The following is a 7,354-nucleotide window of genomic DNA, read 5'->3' as shown; positions in this document are numbered from 1 at the left end:
TTGGCCTTTTTCGTTAAGATCAAAGGTATGTTGTTAATAGATGCTATTCTTAGCTTTTTAAGCTTTTCTTTGCCTTTTCAACCAAGATCAAAGTGCAGTATCTGTCCTCGCAGTATACTAGGCTATCTCTTTTTCAAAGACCACCGACCACCCACTTGACCAACTTTGGTCAAGTTCAAGGGTTTTTTCTTGTTTGGCCTCAAAAGACCGACCCCATTCTTTGGGTGAGTGGTCCTTAAGGCATTGTTGTGTTTTTGTTATTGTTGCTTTGTATTATTAACTGGTTTTCCCTCTTTTGCAGATAGTCCAGGGTCTGGATCCGACTTAAGCTGCCGGCTAGGCTAAGGGATAATGACGTGCCTTTTTAGGCGAAGGGCCCCCTAGTTTCCAAATCGGCGGGTCGTAGTAGGGCACTGGGCCAACACCTAGGGGGGCAGGCGCCTGCCTCTTCACCATGGGGGACGCCCCTGGTGTAGAAGTGTCCGTGGGGGGTTCGGGGGGGGATTGCCGTCCCGAAGGCACCTCCAGGTTGAGAAGGGTTCCGGGGGTCGCCGCCTCCAGTTTGGAAGGGTCGAGCGCCGGTTCTTAGTCGGTTCCGGGGGTCGCCACCCCCAGTTCGAGAAGGATCGAGTGTACGTTAGCAGCCGGTAGGGTTACGGCTGCAGGGGTTGCCACCCCAAAAGGCAACCCTAGTTCGAGAGCGAGCTTCGGGGTCGCAAACCCAACAGCAAGTACGAGGTCGAGGTCCCGGTCGCGGTCAGTCTCCGGCAACTCTGAGGCGCGCTCTGAGGACGTCACCCCCAGTAGCTCAGGCATGGGGAATGTCGCAGTGGTGAACGAGGCTCCATGGAGAACGCCGGCGACAGTGATACCGGCAAGTCGGGAAGAATTGATACAAATATTGAAGGAAGTGGTGGAGAATACCCCGGATGTAGACGAGATCGAGGAAGCCTACAGGAGCCTCAATAAGAATAAGAGACGACCAGTGAAGAGGTGGTGGGTCCTCGACGAGGAGATATCTAGGCCGCTACCAACAACGACCCAGTCGGAAAGAAACAGTCCAAGCAAGCCGGAGATAGAACTAAGAAGAGCGAAATCAGCTGAAGTGATTATCGTAGATGAGTGCTCCCCTGTGGAAGGGGTATCTACCAGCAAAACGCCAGGCAGTGCGGTCGATTGGCCAGCCCTCCCAGCAAGCGATTGCTCGCCGATACCACCAGGGCAGAGGACACCACCACAAAAGCAGACGGCAGCCGGCATACCCAGTGAGCCCATCAAGGAACCGACAACCTGGGGATCCCGGGAAAGCCTGAGAAAGACTCAGAAGACCCCAAAGTACTATCAGGAACTTTTCCAAAATAAGTTCAAGGAATACATCCAAGGAAATGAACTGAAGGTAATGCCAGGGAGACTGGAGGAAATCCAGGAAAGATCGGTCTCCCTGATAACCTTCGACGTAAAGGGAAAGGGCTTAGCCGGGATCCCCAGGGATAAGATGATGGAAATCCTCAGGGAACTAAAAATACCCGCTCAGTACGCGGTAAGAAGATATTTCGCCACATGGGATCTCTTTTTGCCTACAAAAGAGGAGGCAGAGAAGATGGCAAAAGGGGATCTTGTGTGGAAGAATTTTAAAATGAAGACTGAATATCAGTCTAAAAGGAGGACAAATGTTACCATAATGGGCGTGCCGAGCTTCATCGAAGAAGATCAGCTGGGAGCGACGCTGGCCCAATATGGAGAAGTGGAGAAGGTTCAGGCTGTCATCGGACCTAGAAACATCAAAGTTGGCGAGTATAAAATCGAAATGCGCGCTGACAAAAAGGGGTTTTACAGCATCCCCTCCCAGCTGATCTGTGAGGGCTGGACGATGACAGTCATAGTGGAAAGACGACGACCTCACTGCTAGCTCTGCCAAAAGCTGGGGCATATGTCTCGTTTCTGCCCTGAGAAAAAGGAGTCAGAGAAACAGCCACGACTAGCAGAAACCAAGAGGCCGGAGGGAGATGATAAGACGGAAGAAGAGAACAATAATGCCGCCACCTGGAGCAAAATTGTCTCAAAAAAGACAAAAAAGCAGGAAAAACATCCCCTCAAACAACAGCAAGATGGGCGGCGATGGCGGCAAAAAGGAAATTAAGAGTAAGCTCCTCAAAATCTGAGGGAGAAGAAGCAGACAAGACAAAGCAAATGGGAAAACGGGAAAGAAAGGAGCTAACTCCGGCATAGGCAGCCCCGCCAGAGACAACCCCGGTAGAGATGGCCACAATGGAGACAGCCGCGGCGGCGATAATTCCGGAAACAGCCCCAGAAGAAGTAAATCAAGACCAGAATATTGAGCCTCCAACCCAGACCCCCAGTGAGGAAGCTCAACTCAATCCTCCCCTATTCAACACGCCTAAAGAGAAGGAGCAGCGCGAAGTTCCTGTCGCAGAGGCAGAAAAAGCTGCAACAACAGATGACCAGCAACAGGCGGCCCCTCGTAGAGAGGGTAAATCAAGGAAGTACCCGTTCTGGCCGGGAGAACGCCTCTGCGACGCAAGCATTGACCACGTGATCCGCGACCTCAACGGAAGACAAAAAAGGTTTCTCTAAAGCCTTGAAGACTTCTCCAAAGTCGATGGGAAAGAGGTCACCGATCCCAGAAACTTCGCGGATGCTCCACATCTAATAACTTTCGTAAGAACAAATAGGAGAGGGCGTTGTAAGGCCTTGTGGAGAATGTTGGAGGCCAGTAAGACTGCGTATAAGGGGCTGTGTATCATGAACGAGGAGCACCCATTATTTGGGCAAATTGCCCAAAAATGTGAAAGGAGGGTCCCAATTTACATTCACCCATCCCTTTATAGAGCCATTAAAATGACGTTCCCCTGGACGTTGTGGGCCTGGCTCGAGACGGACGGCTTACGTCCAACCTGCTCACGGGCAGCCTCGGTAAGACCTTTGACGGCCTTACTCCCGAAGATTTCAGACCCATCCTAGACGAATACTACTAGTTAAGGAATTATGCCCACGAGCTTAAGCCTAGCTAGTTTGAATGCGAGGGGCATGAGATCCTGAAGGAAGGCTGCTCGCGTGCTGAGGGATCTCGTGGCCCTTAAGGTAGACTAAGCTGCATTGCAGGAGACCCACTTTGTTGGGGACGGGGACTGCAGTGTGAACGACTTTGACGTTTATTCAGCGTATGGCAGTTCCTGTAGCGGTAGGGGTTTCTTTTCTAGTGAGTCGCACCCTTTCTGCGACGGTTACCGTTGTTCACGCTGATGCTCATGGGAGGTGGTCGTGGTCGATGTTGCCGTTAAAAGCGGCAAGTTCCGGATCGTGGCAGTTTATGCGCCTAACGTCTGCAGCGAGAGGGTTTCCTTTTTTCGGCGGATGGAGGTGTTTCTCTCTTCGGGTTCGGAGCGGGTAGTGTTAATAGGGAACTGGAATGACGTCCTGGACCCCAATATAAATAAGGTCAGGGGGAGGGGCTAGTGGGTCGGCGTGATGTGATAGCAGCCTGTCTGACCTGATGGCCTCGTGCGATCTGGTCGACAGGTTCCGTCTGGATCACCCCGGGAGGGAGATGTGGACGTGGCAATCTAGTATGGCCATCCGTCCGAGTACATACTTGGACAGAATGTTAATTAGAAGGGGCGATATAGATTTCCTATCTTGTCCCACGTTCCACTGGTTAGGTCATTCGGACCACAAGATCGTGCTGGCCCGTTTGAAATTAGGTAATAGGCCTAGGTTGGCATGCTACTGGAAGTTGAACGTCTCCTTGTTGGAGTCGAAATATTCCGGGAGCAGATGATATCACTAATTCAGAGAGAGTTAGTGGGGGCGGTTACCGGGAGTAGATGGTGGGTTCACCTTAAGGCTACCATTAGGCACTTTTGCGTCCAATACAGTCAACGCCTCGCGCTAACTAGGGCTCGGACCAAAAGGCACCTAGATGATAGACTGACCCGGGCGGTGGCAGGGGGGACTCCCTAGAATAAGTTCTAGTTAAGAAAGACCTGAATCGCTTGGCTAGCAAGCGATATGCAGGTCAGGTGGTTAGAGCTAGGTTAAAAAGAGTCTCCAACAAAGCCGTGAATGTTGACGCTGCTGAGCGTGAGGCCGCCTTAAGACACGGCTCGGATGGGTACATTCGGGAGGTGAAAAACCTGGAAGTGCACATTCTCGCATCGGCGCGAGAGATTTGCAATGGGTTTCGGCAACATTTAATGGATTGCTTCACCCAACTACTCAGACTCCGCGGCCAGGGGTTTGGCAGCTATTAAGCTGGCTCGCCCCGCCTTACTGCGGCCCGAGCGGCTAGTTGCAAGGGGATGGTTACGGAGCGTGAGGTCGTCACTGCGTTGAAGCAGGTTGGCTACAACAAATCTTGGGGGCTCGATGGTCTTCCCTACGAGTTGTTCTTGAGGCTGTCGCCCATGTTTGTGCCCCTTCTAACGGGCGTGTTTAACCACTGGTTAGCTCATGGCTCCATCCAGAGGCAGGTAACGGAAGGCGTGATCCCGCTTCTGAAGAAGGGGGACCAACATGTAGGGGGAATCTAGACGACTATAGGCCCATTACTCTGCTTAACGCAGACTTCAAAATTTTGTCCCGCGTTCTTGCGAACCGACTGCAGGTTGTTATCAGTGACTTGGTCGATCCGGATCAGAACTACGCTGTGAAGGGTCGATCGATTCAAGACAACTTGCACTTGGTGCGCACGATCATAGAGGGTTTAGAAGCCGACACAGAATCCGCCCTGATCAATTTAGATCAGTCCAAGGCGTTCGATAGGGTTGACCATGGGTTCTTGACATCTGTTGTAGAAACCCTCCGGCTTTGGTCCGGACTTCCGCAAGTGGATCTCCGTTCTGTATCGTGATCTCGCGGTTAATGGTAGGTTGTCGGAGTCCTGTGGTGTCTCTCAGTCGGTGCGCCAGGGGTGCCCGCTGTCGCTTCTGTTATATGTCCTGGCGTTGGAACCCTTCCTTCGAAAGTTAAGGGACAGGGCGGCTAGACCAGTCCTGCGTGGACTAGCTCTACCTGGTGGAAAATTTGCCAGGGGGTCCGCGTACGCTGATGATGTCACCGTTTTTGCCGGGCGAAGGCTTGATATTAAGGCGGTGATAGAGGCGATCGCTTAGTATGAAGTTGTCACGGGGGCCATAATCAATCGCGGCAAGTCCGTTGGCCTGCAGTTGGGAGCCTGGACCGGGGTAAACTCGCTTCCAGGTGCGTTCGGCTGGACTGATGGCACGGTCAAAATTCTCGGAGTATGGTTCGGACCGAGTCTCCAGCTGGACAAGAATTGGTTGGATGTACAAACGAAGGTCGAGTCGTCAGTGAGGACTTGGATTTTGAGGAAATTGCCCTTAAAGGGTCGTGCGGAGGCATGTGCAACGTACGTGTTTCCGCTGATCCTTTACCGCTTGTCGGTTCTTCACCTGCCTGCAGACCACTGTAAGTCTTTAGAGCAACTCCTGTTCAAACTCCTTTGGGTGGGAGGAAAGCCGTATGTCCGTAGACAAGTCTTTACGCAGAAACTTAGTGAGGGAGGCTTAGGAATGCCGGACTTGCAGAGTCATAAGCATGCTGAGAGATTGGCGTTCCCGAGTCGGACACTGTTAGAGGAAACATACTGGGTACCAGCCGAGGAACTTGCGTTTCCGCGGCTCATATCCGCTCCTGCTAATGAAGGTCGCCGAAGACCGGTAGGGGAATCGTGTTTCTTCACCGAATGCCGAGCCGCCCTTAGGGCATTGTCGGGGTCCAGTGACCTTGCACGGTCTAGGAGGAGGCTATATCAGGATTTAGTGGGGGGAACCGCTAAAGATCCTCTGGTGGAGCGGCTGAATCTGTCGAGTTCTGAATTTCTCTCGCTGTGGAGTTGGGCGCAAGCCAGTAGCTTTCTCAACAATGCTGAGTATTCAATCACATGGAGGCTAGTCCGGGACCCGCTGCCACTCTTTGGCAGACAAGCCAGGTACTGCAGGGATAGTGAATACTATTATCCCCCTGTCCACGTTGCAACGTTGAAGAGGAGGAGGAGACAAGAGAACACGCGTTCTTTCTTTGCAGCGGAGTTCGGAGTCTCTGGGAGTATGTCGGAGAGGTAACGGCTCGCATCGACCCCGAGCGATCGGTGCTACTTGATTTAGCATACGTCGTCGACAATGAGGACCCGCCGTTTACTAGAGAGAAACGGTTGCTGTTTCTAGCGATCCTAGCTGTAGCTAGGTTAGTGACGTGTGTTTCCCGTCTGAACATTGTCTATGAGGGGCAATCTCTTTCGGATCACGATCTGGTTTTTTATTTTAAGCATCCACTTAAAATGAAAATCGGATGTGATTGGGAAAGATTGCACCGCATGGACTTTGATAGGAGATTGGTACACAACACTAGCTTGTGCATCCAGCGAGGCGCTGAGTTTGAGCTCGTGCTCCCGCCCTAGTGGTTATTGGTCGGATGGTGCTGGAGTTTTCTTTTTCGGAACCCAGCCTTTTCTACAAGACACAGTCTTCTCGGGTAGAGCGTAGTTAGGCAATAGTAACCACCTAGAGTGGAAAATGAATACTTTATTAGGGGCTAGTCTAGGATAAATATGTATGTGTTGATCCTGTTCCTTACTTTATTTTTTCATCAGGCACTAGCAGAGCTTCCAAAGATGCCCAGTCCACCTGTATGTTTTGTCCCCTGTCTACTTTGCCCCTTACGTATTATATCTTGGAAGACACCATCCATCCCTGACGACCCAACCTTAAGTTATTTTCGCGGAAGTGCTGTCCCCTAGGTCCCCCACACCCCATTAGGGAACGATCTGCTTGGTTTCACCCCTTCCTTTGGGGAGTGGGCCGGAAGACAGTGGGCGCTCCATTTAACGATTAGTGAGTAGGTAGGGAGGGACCCCTTACTAACCCGCCCCCATAGGCATTTTTTTAGTTGTTTTATTTTTCTTTCTTTTTGGGTGTTTTCTACCTGGCCCCCTTCATCTAACCCCTATATATATATATATATATATATATATATATATATATATATATATGTGTGTGTGTGTGTGTGTGTGTGTGTGTGTGTGTGTGTGTAGGCGGTTGTTGTAGTATGATAGCGATTCTAGAATAGTTATATATATATATATATATATATATATATATACTCTTTGTTTTGTACATATCCAATTTTGCTTAGTTAAACTGTAAATAGTTTACCTTCCTTGTTTTGTAAATATTATTATGCTTTTTGTTCATTGTAAATATTTTAATTCCTTTTTCTTTTAGAATGAATGTCGCCCGCCATCCCGTAAGCTGGGGATTTGATGTTTTAAGTAGGTCCTGGTAAAAATGTAGGTGGTTGTTGTAGTATGATAGCG

The sequence above is a fragment of the Euprymna scolopes genome, chromosome 8 (genome assembly GCF_053919585.1).
Source record: "Euprymna scolopes isolate OS-2025 chromosome 8, ASM5391958v1, whole genome shotgun sequence".
NCBI classification, from domain to species: Eukaryota; Metazoa; Mollusca; class Cephalopoda; order Sepiida; family Sepiolidae; genus Euprymna; species Euprymna scolopes.
The sequence above is the reverse complement of the archived record's forward strand: the minus strand, read 5'-3'. Positions refer to the sequence as shown.